Genomic DNA, 10516 nt, shown 5'->3' with positions numbered 1-10516 from the left:
GAGAGGGGACGAGAGCAGGCAATAAAGACCAGGACAGGGAACAGGGAGAGGGTGAAGTTACATGGGCAAAGGCAGGAGAGAGAAATTTGTAAATCATCTTTGGGACAGAGCAAGCAGAACATTCCTAATAACTGACAATAACTGAAGCTGATGCTGTTTAATACATTGGCTGGTGCTAGAGTCCAATTAGCCATAATACTTTAACAGTTCCCTGGTCATGCTGGTCATGGTTTGAGCACTCAGTAGTCTCATGTCACTAGTTCAGTGCAGATACAGAACATTTCCATCATCATCACTGAAAGTTCTACTAGATAGTACTGGCCTAAGAGAAGTAAGATACAATGTGAGAAAAATATAGAACCGGAGAGTCTCTGAATGCCAGGATAATATTTTATTTAATTTAAAATTTGCAAAGGACAGTGAAAATATACAAACAACTGAAAGATTAATCTGATGATAGCAAGAAGGGAGACTACATAAGAAACAAAGCTGAAGAGAAAGACTAGTGAGGGGATTTTGCAGCAACCTACAACTGAATGACCGGGATCTAGATCACAAGGTGATGGTAAGAATAGAAAAAAAAAAAGGAATACAGTCGATTCTCATTATTTGCAGATTCTATATATGCAAATTTACCTTCTCACTAAAATTTATTGGTAACCCCCAAAATCAATACTTGCTGCACGTGTGTGGTCATTGGCAGACATGCGCAGAGTAGAGAAAAATTAAAGTCACCCGATGGCTATATGTATTCCCAGCCGAGACTGAACTTTGACTTCTTGTTTCAGCTTATACTGTAAACGAGTGTTCCTTTCGAGTGTTTTTTCTTCTTTTTGTTGGTGATTTCACTGTTTAAAACGGCCCCCAAGTATAGTGTTAAAGTGCTGTCTAGTGTTCCTAAACACAAGACAACTGTGAAGTGCCTCACAGAGAAAGTACCTGTTTTGGATAAGCTTGGTTCAAGTATGAGTTTAGTACTGTTGGCCATGAGTTCATTGGTAGTTTATCAATATTTATTAAATAAGTTATCTTTAAACAGAAGCCACCCATGACTGTTCTTTTTGTCGTGCATACATAGATTATTTTCTTTAAATCTACTACTACTGAAAATCCAAGCAATACTTTTAATAGTTTACCTTTTAAACTTAAAAACAAAACAAAACAAAACAAAAAACATTGGGTCAGGGAGTTCTAATTTCTGATTTTCTATGAAAATCATTCAATCGGGATTGATTCTCACTCCTTTGCTATCTGACTCCTTAGCAAAAATTAAGTGTGAAAAGTAGATGATACATTGAACCCGCTGAGTTAACAGCTATATACATGGCATTTCAGTTGCAAAGAGCTTCAAATTCTAAAAAGTCCATTAGAGAATCCTTATTAAAATATTAGAAACTGAAACACCAGATTTTTTTTCAAAATATGGTTTGGAAGATGCTAAACATATTTAAGGAGAAATCAATTTGTAGGAGAAAAAAATCATGAATTTTAATCCTTCAATAAATGGGTCAATAAAATTAAATAAATAAAAGAGCCAGGTTATTATGCACCAAAAAAAAAAAAGAAATTTACCTTTCTTGCCTTTTAGTGAATGTAGCCACTGAATCCATTCAATAAAATTAGCTTCAAAACCCTGAACCCAAAATTTCAGTTATTTTACAAAGACCGTGGGTAAAGATGTGAAGCAAATCACTGACAATCTATCCTTTAAAAACCCCTAATGCTTTTTATTAAACATAAAAGTTTATGTTTACATAATGTTGCTGATTTTAGCATCAATAGAAAATACGTTCTTCTATGATGCAAACAATTCCTGGAGAATGAAGAAATAAAAAATAGATGGTGGTAGTGGGGCAAAGATTTCAAATCCCAAGTGTGTCATCAAATTGCACTCCTTCTTCAAGATCTGTGTCTAACTCCAATGCTGTGTTGATTGGACCATCAGCATGTCATTCACAGCTCCCTGGGATCACCCTCAGTAAATTGTACCAACATCTATACTTCTTGTATAGATTGTACAACATCTATAATAGCTGTCTCCTGGAACTTTGTTGAACACCCACATTAAAAAATACCCAAACATGACAAACAAACACAGACTCACGGACATGGACAGTGGACTAGTGGTCACCAAAGGGAAGGGGGAGGGGAGGTTGATAGGGGTAAAAGGGAGCCAAATCTGTGGAGACAGAAGTGAACCTAACTGTGGGCGGTGAACACATAAAGCAATATATATGTGACTTACTGTTGAATTGTACACTTGAAACTTATTGGATTTTGTTGATCAATGTCACCCCAATAATTTTTTTTAATTTTTATTTTTTTAGGCGAGGCAACCTTTGGTTGACCTCACAGATTGCAAGGACCTTGTCAGCTTACAATCCCTTATTTTTTATTTTTTACGCCTAGTTTTCCTAGGTGGTCTCCCATCCAAATACTAACCAGGTCTGACCCTGCTTAGCTTCTGAGATCAGACGGGATCAGGCCTGTTCAGGGTGGCATGGCCGTAGACCTGAAAATTTTTAATAATAAAAAAATACCCTAACCATGAGCTAATGACTTCCATCCCTCTCACCCAAGAGTAGGCTTTCTAGTTGAAGCTTGCCTTTTTTCCCCAAAAAAGAAAATATGGTTTTTAATTACTGAGGAGGCTTATGCTAAGCAGTGTAGCAAAGAGTCAAAGCATGTTTGAGAAGATGATAAGTGGTAATCACTTAGAGCTAAGAGATTTGTTCCTATGTACCAGGATAGAAGTACTCAAGATTCAAATTTGGATCTCAAAAAGATACAAGTTATCATATATCATGGAACTTTGAAGTCACACTCAAAATGCACAGTAGTTACAAATTTAATTCCCTAAATGCTAAGACTCTTCTATATATTGTACTTACAAAGAAATTATCTGCCCCTTTTCTACAATAAGATTTTAATGATATATGTCACATTTTCAAGTGCACAGGACCTGATACTTTAAGATATAAATAATATTGACCTCTTACTCAGTTATTAGCACATACAATGAAGATTAAGCTGGTCCTGATCACCCTCAATTGCAATTTTCAGGGAGCTGTCATTCATATGTCCTTACCTTTGACACTACTGCTAATTCTGACATAGCTTGGACATGCTGTGTGTAAAGATAAGATTATTTTTTTTCTATTTCTAAATGTAACCCGATTTTCACAGAATGCTATTTTTCCTCTTGTGAAAACCATTCCTTTAAATGTTAAATTAGACACTTCAGCTCTAATAGTCAATGTCGTTCTCTCCTATGAGAATTATGCCACCAAAGAAGGACTTTGCACCTAAATGAACTTGTGCAAAACATATTCTGAAAATCTGATGTTTAATCTGACAGCAGAAATATTCATAACTTAAAATCAACCTGAATAATAAACAGTTATCACACTACCGCTGCATTAAGATAGCCCAGATGAGTGACAGGGAATAAAATGAGATATATTTGTTGTTATGGGAAAATACATTCTGCCTTCTTTATCACATACAAAAAAAGAAAAAGAAAAGAAAAGAAAGAAAGAAAAAAGAAAAACAGAAAGATAAAAAAAGGAAAGCTGTGTAAAAGGGAGCCAGAAACTCCTTTCGTATTCTTATTTTTAGAAGCAATGAGCATATATTTGATAAGACCTCCAAAGTGTGGGGGGAAATATGGCACCAATGCAATTATTTCTTTTCTTGGGGCTACATCAATACAGCCTACAGAGCCTAAATGGTGGGTTTTAAAGCACAGCTACCCTTTGATTAATGCAGCAAAACTGTCTAAAGGAACTGAAAAATACTTTAAGAAAGCCTTGTATGAATCCAATGTACATAGCACAATAATAGTTAGAGTTTGTTGGTTTTTTTTTTAACCTCCTTATAAGCCATGGACACAAATGTCATTTCTTTAAAATACATTAATATTTTATTGCTGGGGAAATTTGCCTTAAAATTGATTTAGGCAGGATTTTATCATCCCTTGTTTATTTTCCTCCAACCATGACAATGTTCTTGAGAAGGGAAGTAAGATAGGCAATTTTTAAAAGAAGAACCCAGAGAGGAGGGGATGGGGATCTTGAGCTACTTATCCGAGGATCTCAAGATACCCTCTTTTGACTTCTGATGATGGCTAAAGGCATCAACAAGATCATATATTTGCTTGAGACAGACTCTTGCTGTCCACGTCTGTGCCAAGGTACGGGGGTTCTACAAAGGGAAGCCAAACAAACCCAGTGAATACATCTCAGAAAGGTTCAGGAAAGAAAGGAGGGGGTTCCCAGGAGAGAATCACCCCTGTCGACTCCCTTCCTGAACTGTTTCAGTCAACAAACACACACTGAATATGTACCCTGTGCCAAGGAAGATCCAGAGCAGTAAGCTACTGATCCGTAAGCTTAAGACACTACAATATAGTTGGGAAAATAACACGAAGAATTAGAGATTTAGATGCTCAGTGTATCAGGAACAATGTAGAGAGAGGGAAGAAAAATACACAATCACAGTCTACTCTTTCACTTCTCTGAGATTGAGACTACTCCTCTGTCATTAATTCCAGGTCCTATCTTTGGATTTAAGAAAGATGTGTAATCTTTAGGTAGCTAAAGGGACTACACATTTAAGCAACGAAGCCTGCTCTCATTCATAGGCTTAGCTCTTTCACAACCTCATTTGTGGAGCTATATTGCCCTTATTCTTGCTTCACGACATTTTCCTAATATCCTCAGTCCAAGAGCTCACCATTTCTATTGTTTCTGGTCTCTCCATTACCCCTTCCACCCAACACCTGATTGTCATCCCAACCTCCCTGAGACATGTGTCCTTGGTTCGGAAGCCAGTTTCACTCAGGCCCCTGAGGACAAAACTTGGATCAGATCATTAGACAAAGTTTTACATGTGTTTCTTAACTGAACTAAGTGCAAATGAAATAATAAACTCCATATGGGAAGTTATAAAAGGAGAGGAAACCATCATTGCATAAAACATTCCAGAAAGCAAAAGTAACAAGAGGCCCTCTGCAGGAAAAGAAATAATTCAATTCTTTAAGGTTATATGAGAAAATTTGCAAATTCACACTGCTGCTCAAAGATGTTCAAATCTATCATCTATTTATCTATAAATATATATCGATACATATGTAAAATACATATTGATTTGAAATCTTTGAGCATCAGTGTGAATACATATATTATATTATATATATAAAAGTATATACATATATTACACATAGATAGTTTTCTTATTTCCTAGTAACTGATCTAACACTGCTTTTAAAGCCCCAAGCAAAAGTAATTTAATCAAGTAAACTCTGTCCTAGCTAACAGGAGGAAGTTCTGTCAGGAATTCAGCTTCCCAATGGAAGCTATAGACCAGCACTGTCCAGTAGAACTCTCTGCAATGATGGAAATGTTCTAGAGCTGTGTCGTCCAACACAGTAAACTCCAGCCACAGGTAACTATTGAGCACTTAAAGTGTGGCTAGTGAAACTGAAGAGCTGAATTCTTTTAGTTTAAATTTAAATTTACATTGCCTTATGTGGCTATTGGCTGCTAAACTGAACAGCACAGTTATAGAACATTAATGTTCCTGTGGGTGTATGACTGACACGATGTCATGAAGGTGTGGCGGGGCAAAATCCTTGTCCCCATTCATCCTATAACAGTGCGCTGGGCCAGAAGCAAGAACCGAGGGCTTGCCTGCTCTTCTTTGGCACATTCTTCTCCATCACTGAGCATTCCGTAAAGCTCAATGATATAATTGGCTCTTGGTGTGTTAAAGGAGGAGGTGAGGATATTTAGATCATAGTTTTCTTTTCTGATAAACTCTGGCTTTCATATACACTATCTTGATGAAGACATAAAAATCCTATTATAAGAAATATGACTCTTTTTACTTTTTTTTTACTTCTTCTCCTTGTTGCTGCTGTTGTCACCATTGTTGTCATCATCCTTCTCTTTCATGGCAATGCTACCACTTCTACCCTCCACCCAAGCAGATGGCTGTCATGGTCTAACTTATAGAGAAAGCCATTTACAGACAAATACAGAAGAAGCACAGTATGATTTAAGGCAGCTTTTGTTATCATTAAACTATAGGTAAGTCAAGAAGTCCCTCAGTAATTATTTGTTTGTTTGTTTGTTTAAAATAAAAAGCTTTCAGTGAAATTCAGCTACCCAGAATTATATTCTTTCAGACCATACAAACCCAATGTAAGCCTGTGTAATGGCTGAAAATAAAGGTTGTTTCTCTTACGCTCCTCACAGCTAATCTACAACTGTATCTTATAAAACTTGTTTTGCTATAACTTCTGGTTTATCTGCATCTACATTTTCAACCACTTCTCTTACAAAGGGCTTCATATAAATAACTTACAGAGCATAGTGAATTAAAAGAAAATGTATAAAAGTCATTAACAATGAAAATTTTTTAAAAATGCAAACAGGCATTTTTTAAAGTGGTTTTGTTAAAGTTATTTTAATGAAAATGAAACTATATGATACTATCAATTTATAGCATCCTATAGCCCAAAAACAAGCATAAACTTGGGATATAAATGCATAATATTTGAGGCAGTGTGGACATGTGCATTTAAAAAAATACTTGCATAAAGATGTGATTTACTAATACACCCTTCATTTTCAGACCAGTGTTTTCCGTGTACTGTTGCCATGTCAGTAAGAGAGGAAAAATCAGCTGTAAGCAAGACACTCACTACTTCCCAAGGATAGCAATAGAACAATGACTTAGCTGATGAATGAATGGTTGCTTGGTAAAGCATTCAAGAGATCAGTTAATAGTGTCTTCAAGAAATCAGATACTTAAGCACTCAAATTGATCAGAAATGACAAATAATAATGTAATTTTTAACATCAGACTCTTCATCTAGGTGTAAAAGGAAGACTCTTGCTTCAAATTAATTTTTCCATATTTGGAAAATCTTTCCAGGAAAAGACTAAAAGTCTAACCTTCATTTTTAGCACATGAATACACGGAAGAAAATAAAAACAGCAAGTCTTAATGTCTCATTTCTCATTTTAATCTTGCTGAGAATACATTTAACTATTTGTTAAATATATTTTAACAAATAAACATGAATAAACATTTAACAAATAAAATGAATAAAATCATTGCAAGCAATGAGTAGTTTTACAAAAGAAAGTTCTTTATTTCATTCTGAAAATGATTATATGTGTTGCTGAATAAAAAAACTATCAATAGTGGAAAAGATTTATGTTGCCACTCAGTAAAACATTTTTAATGTCAGTCTTGGAGTCTTGGATAAAGTGGTTATCCTATTAAGAAACACCACAAGACACCCCCATATGTTGATGACTGGACATTGCCCACCCTCCAATTATTCTTCAGTAAATAAAAATACAAACTTTGCCTCAGTTTTTTGGTTTTTTCTTGCTACACTATATATTTTAAAAGAAATTTCAAAATAAATTTTGCCAAGAAGTATAACCTTTTCAACTTAAACCTATATGTTTCTAAGACATTATCATAAAATAATTATATCAAATTTCAGAAAGAAAAACATAAATATTAAATCAATTCTTACCAGTGATTTATAACAAATCTGTTCTACTCAAATAACCCAGCCTCTCCCCAGTCTGGCTTGGAATGATCTTCCATCAATACTGTTTTATTAGGGTGCCCATGATTATAGACCCTTAAAGGTTAAGGGGGGCATAAGAACAGTAAGGCCAGATTTAACAGATAAAATTGGGAAGTTTTGATAAAGAAAAACAGGTGAGTTGAGGTTAGCCTAGTGTCTAGTCTGGTAACATAATGATGAACATCTACACTTCTCTGGTACATGAATCTGAATCAGCTAGAGAACTTTGGTCAGCCATTCCAGAAAAATGTTCTGAAGCCTCCTGATATGACTTCACTTAGTCTTCTACACTGCCCTTGAATCACCTCATGTCTTAAGGACGCCCTACGGCTGCTGCCCTGCCAGCTCAGCCTTCTCTTCACACCTCTCTCCGATGTGTTTAACTCATACTGAAGGGCATCAGTCCAACAGGCCCTTGTTTGTTCATATATGACGGATATTTTCTCCATCAAAACACTTGCACTTTTTGCCTGTGACTAGAGATTATCTTGCTAATACGGGGCAAAATTAGCAAGAACTCTGGAAACACTATCAGGCAAATTTCTTGGCTTAGTTAGGCCAGTTACCAAGCAGGGATGATATTTAATGTTTACCAACAGGCAGACACAGAAACTAAACAGTCCAATCTTCTGCTAGCTGAGAAGTACCAAGATAGAAAAACTGGGCAGATCAGTTGCACACAAACTCCAGACAATATCTACGCAGATCTACTTAATCCAAAGTATCCTATAGCTCCAAGCATAAACAAGGAACAAAAACATATATTTGAGGCTATGTAGGCATGGATTTTTTAACTATTCCCTCATTTTTAATTCAGTGCTCACCACGCACTGTTTCCGTCAATCTTAAGAAAGGAAGAGTCAACTGTGAGAAGAGCCTTTACTACTTCACAGGGACAGCAACGGAACTATAACTGAGTTGATGAATGAAGGAATGCAGGGTGAATCGTGCACAAGTACCTGGATCTACTCAGGTCAAATCCAAAGCTCACCCATTGACTCTTACGAAGGATATTGGGTCAATGGGAAATGTCTTTTTGGAGCTTACAGTTCAATAATAAAAGAAATCAATTTTAAAGATTCAAGTTTTCTATACAATGGATATATTTTCTATTCATTCATAGTGTAGAGAAGATAGCCAAACCTTGACTCTAGGTATCCGGATCCCTTGGGAAGCCGTGTAATGTCCGATAGGACATTCAAATGATGTCAAAGGGTTTCGGGTGCAGCGTCCTTGCCACTGGTTCTTGACATGTCTGTCGTTCTCTTGATTGCAACCCCTCATTTTACTAAAAGTAGAATGTTCAGTGCTCCTTTCTTTTCCTCAAGGAACATCGTTAGCTTTTTCAATTAATATGTGCCACAGGGACTATTAATTTTTCAAAACATCATTCCTTTTCTGCATTGCCTCTTCTTTCTAGTTTTGCATCTGCTGATGTCCTATCCCGTTTTGTCAGCAAGTTATTTGCAGGGAAAAAATGCAGAATTCTCAACTCCTGCTTGAGTGATTTCTCAGGAATCTTATGGCTCATTGAAATCCCACATTTGTGCAAGGGGTTGTCTATCACCAAGAGCTATTTAAGGTAAGTATGACACAGAAGAAATTATAAAGAAGAAAAACTCCCATCTCTGAAAAAAGGTGTCCTTCATTTTATAATGTATTCATTAGAGCTGATATCACTATACTCCGTTTAATCTGTTATTAAAGGAAATAGACAAATAATTAATCATATCCTCAATGAACATATATGAAAATAAGACAAGCCATGATATTGGTCCATTACTTCCAACACATAGCAAGTGTCTCTCAGTTTAAGCTCCGTGCCTCCCCTGAGAGCACACATCGCACCACACATGGACATCCTAAGTCAGCAATCCCCCAACATCACAACTTCATCTCCAGCACAGATATAGGGTCAAAGCCTCCTCGAACAGCTTCTCTGGCTTCACTGGCATTTTGATTGACTCATTCCTTTCCATAGTCCAATCTTGACTTTAAGAATGCCTGAAACCCAGTGCCCTTGCTCTACCTAGGTTGACAAGAAAGCAAAGTGAAGATTGTGGAAAGGTAAACAACTGCCAATGGGGATTACAGAAACACTATTATGGCTCAGAAGGTTGGAAAACCAAACCTCTGCAAACCAAATCATAATCCTCCCATTATGTAAAACATTGCTCCCATGGCTACTAAAAACTGACTTTGTTGCTTTAAGTCACCAATTTCACTAAAACTCCTAGCTCTGCAAAATAACTACTGAGTATTCAACTATTAGTTATTTTAACTTTAACTTGCATTGGCCGTAATAGTTTAAACTCAAATACAGAGATTTTTATCTAATTCACTTTTTGTAATCATGTATCTATGTATCTCTTGGGAACCAGATATGGTGCAAAGAGTAAATTTGATGAGAAAGAAATACCAAGGAAACTATGTTAAGGAAGAACATAAAAAAGAAAAAAAGAAGGAATGAAAGCTAAAACAAATCCCAAATGTAGCCTGAAGAATGGAATTCAGTAATGCAACCTAGGGCAATAGTGCAACCACATATCAAATAGCACAGAAGAGGGTTTGCAAAAAGAAATTCCCACTCTCTGGGACTATAGCAACTGGTAAAGAAATAAAGATACCATGGGGAAATACCCAGTTTGCCTTAAGAATCAGTGCTGCCCACATGACTGCAGATGATGGCTCCATCTCTGCCTTCTCTGTTCCGCAGTATGCTTATAGTCCCCATAATAGTGCCAATGACAGCCTGTCTTCTCTCTCCAACAGGTTTCCTTCAGTCGTGGTTCAAGCGTTTCCATGATAAGCAGGGGTCTGTCGAGCTACCTGATGTTATGTTCAATGGTTGGGCACTATGTGATCTTATGCCAGCCCTGGACTTCCGCGTTTCATAACTGATAT

At 36.5% G+C, this 10516-nt stretch overlaps 1 protein-coding gene and 1 pseudogene across 5 annotated transcripts in view; both read right to left on the bottom strand.

Moving 5' to 3' along the window:
• FGF14 (fibroblast growth factor 14) overlaps positions 1–10516 on the bottom strand; it is a 565286-nt gene that overhangs the window by 359131 nt on the left and 195639 nt on the right. The gene's annotated exons all lie outside the window — the stretch shown is intronic.
• LOC112477786 lies at positions 2394–2512 on the bottom strand (annotated as a pseudogene).

This window comes from Pteropus alecto, unplaced genomic scaffold, assembly GCF_000325575.1.
Source record: "Pteropus alecto unplaced genomic scaffold, ASM32557v1 scaffold13, whole genome shotgun sequence".
Lineage (NCBI taxonomy): Eukaryota > Metazoa > Chordata > Mammalia > Chiroptera > Pteropodidae > Pteropus > Pteropus alecto.
The sequence above is the reverse complement of the archived record's forward strand: the minus strand, read 5'-3'. Positions and strand labels throughout refer to the sequence as shown.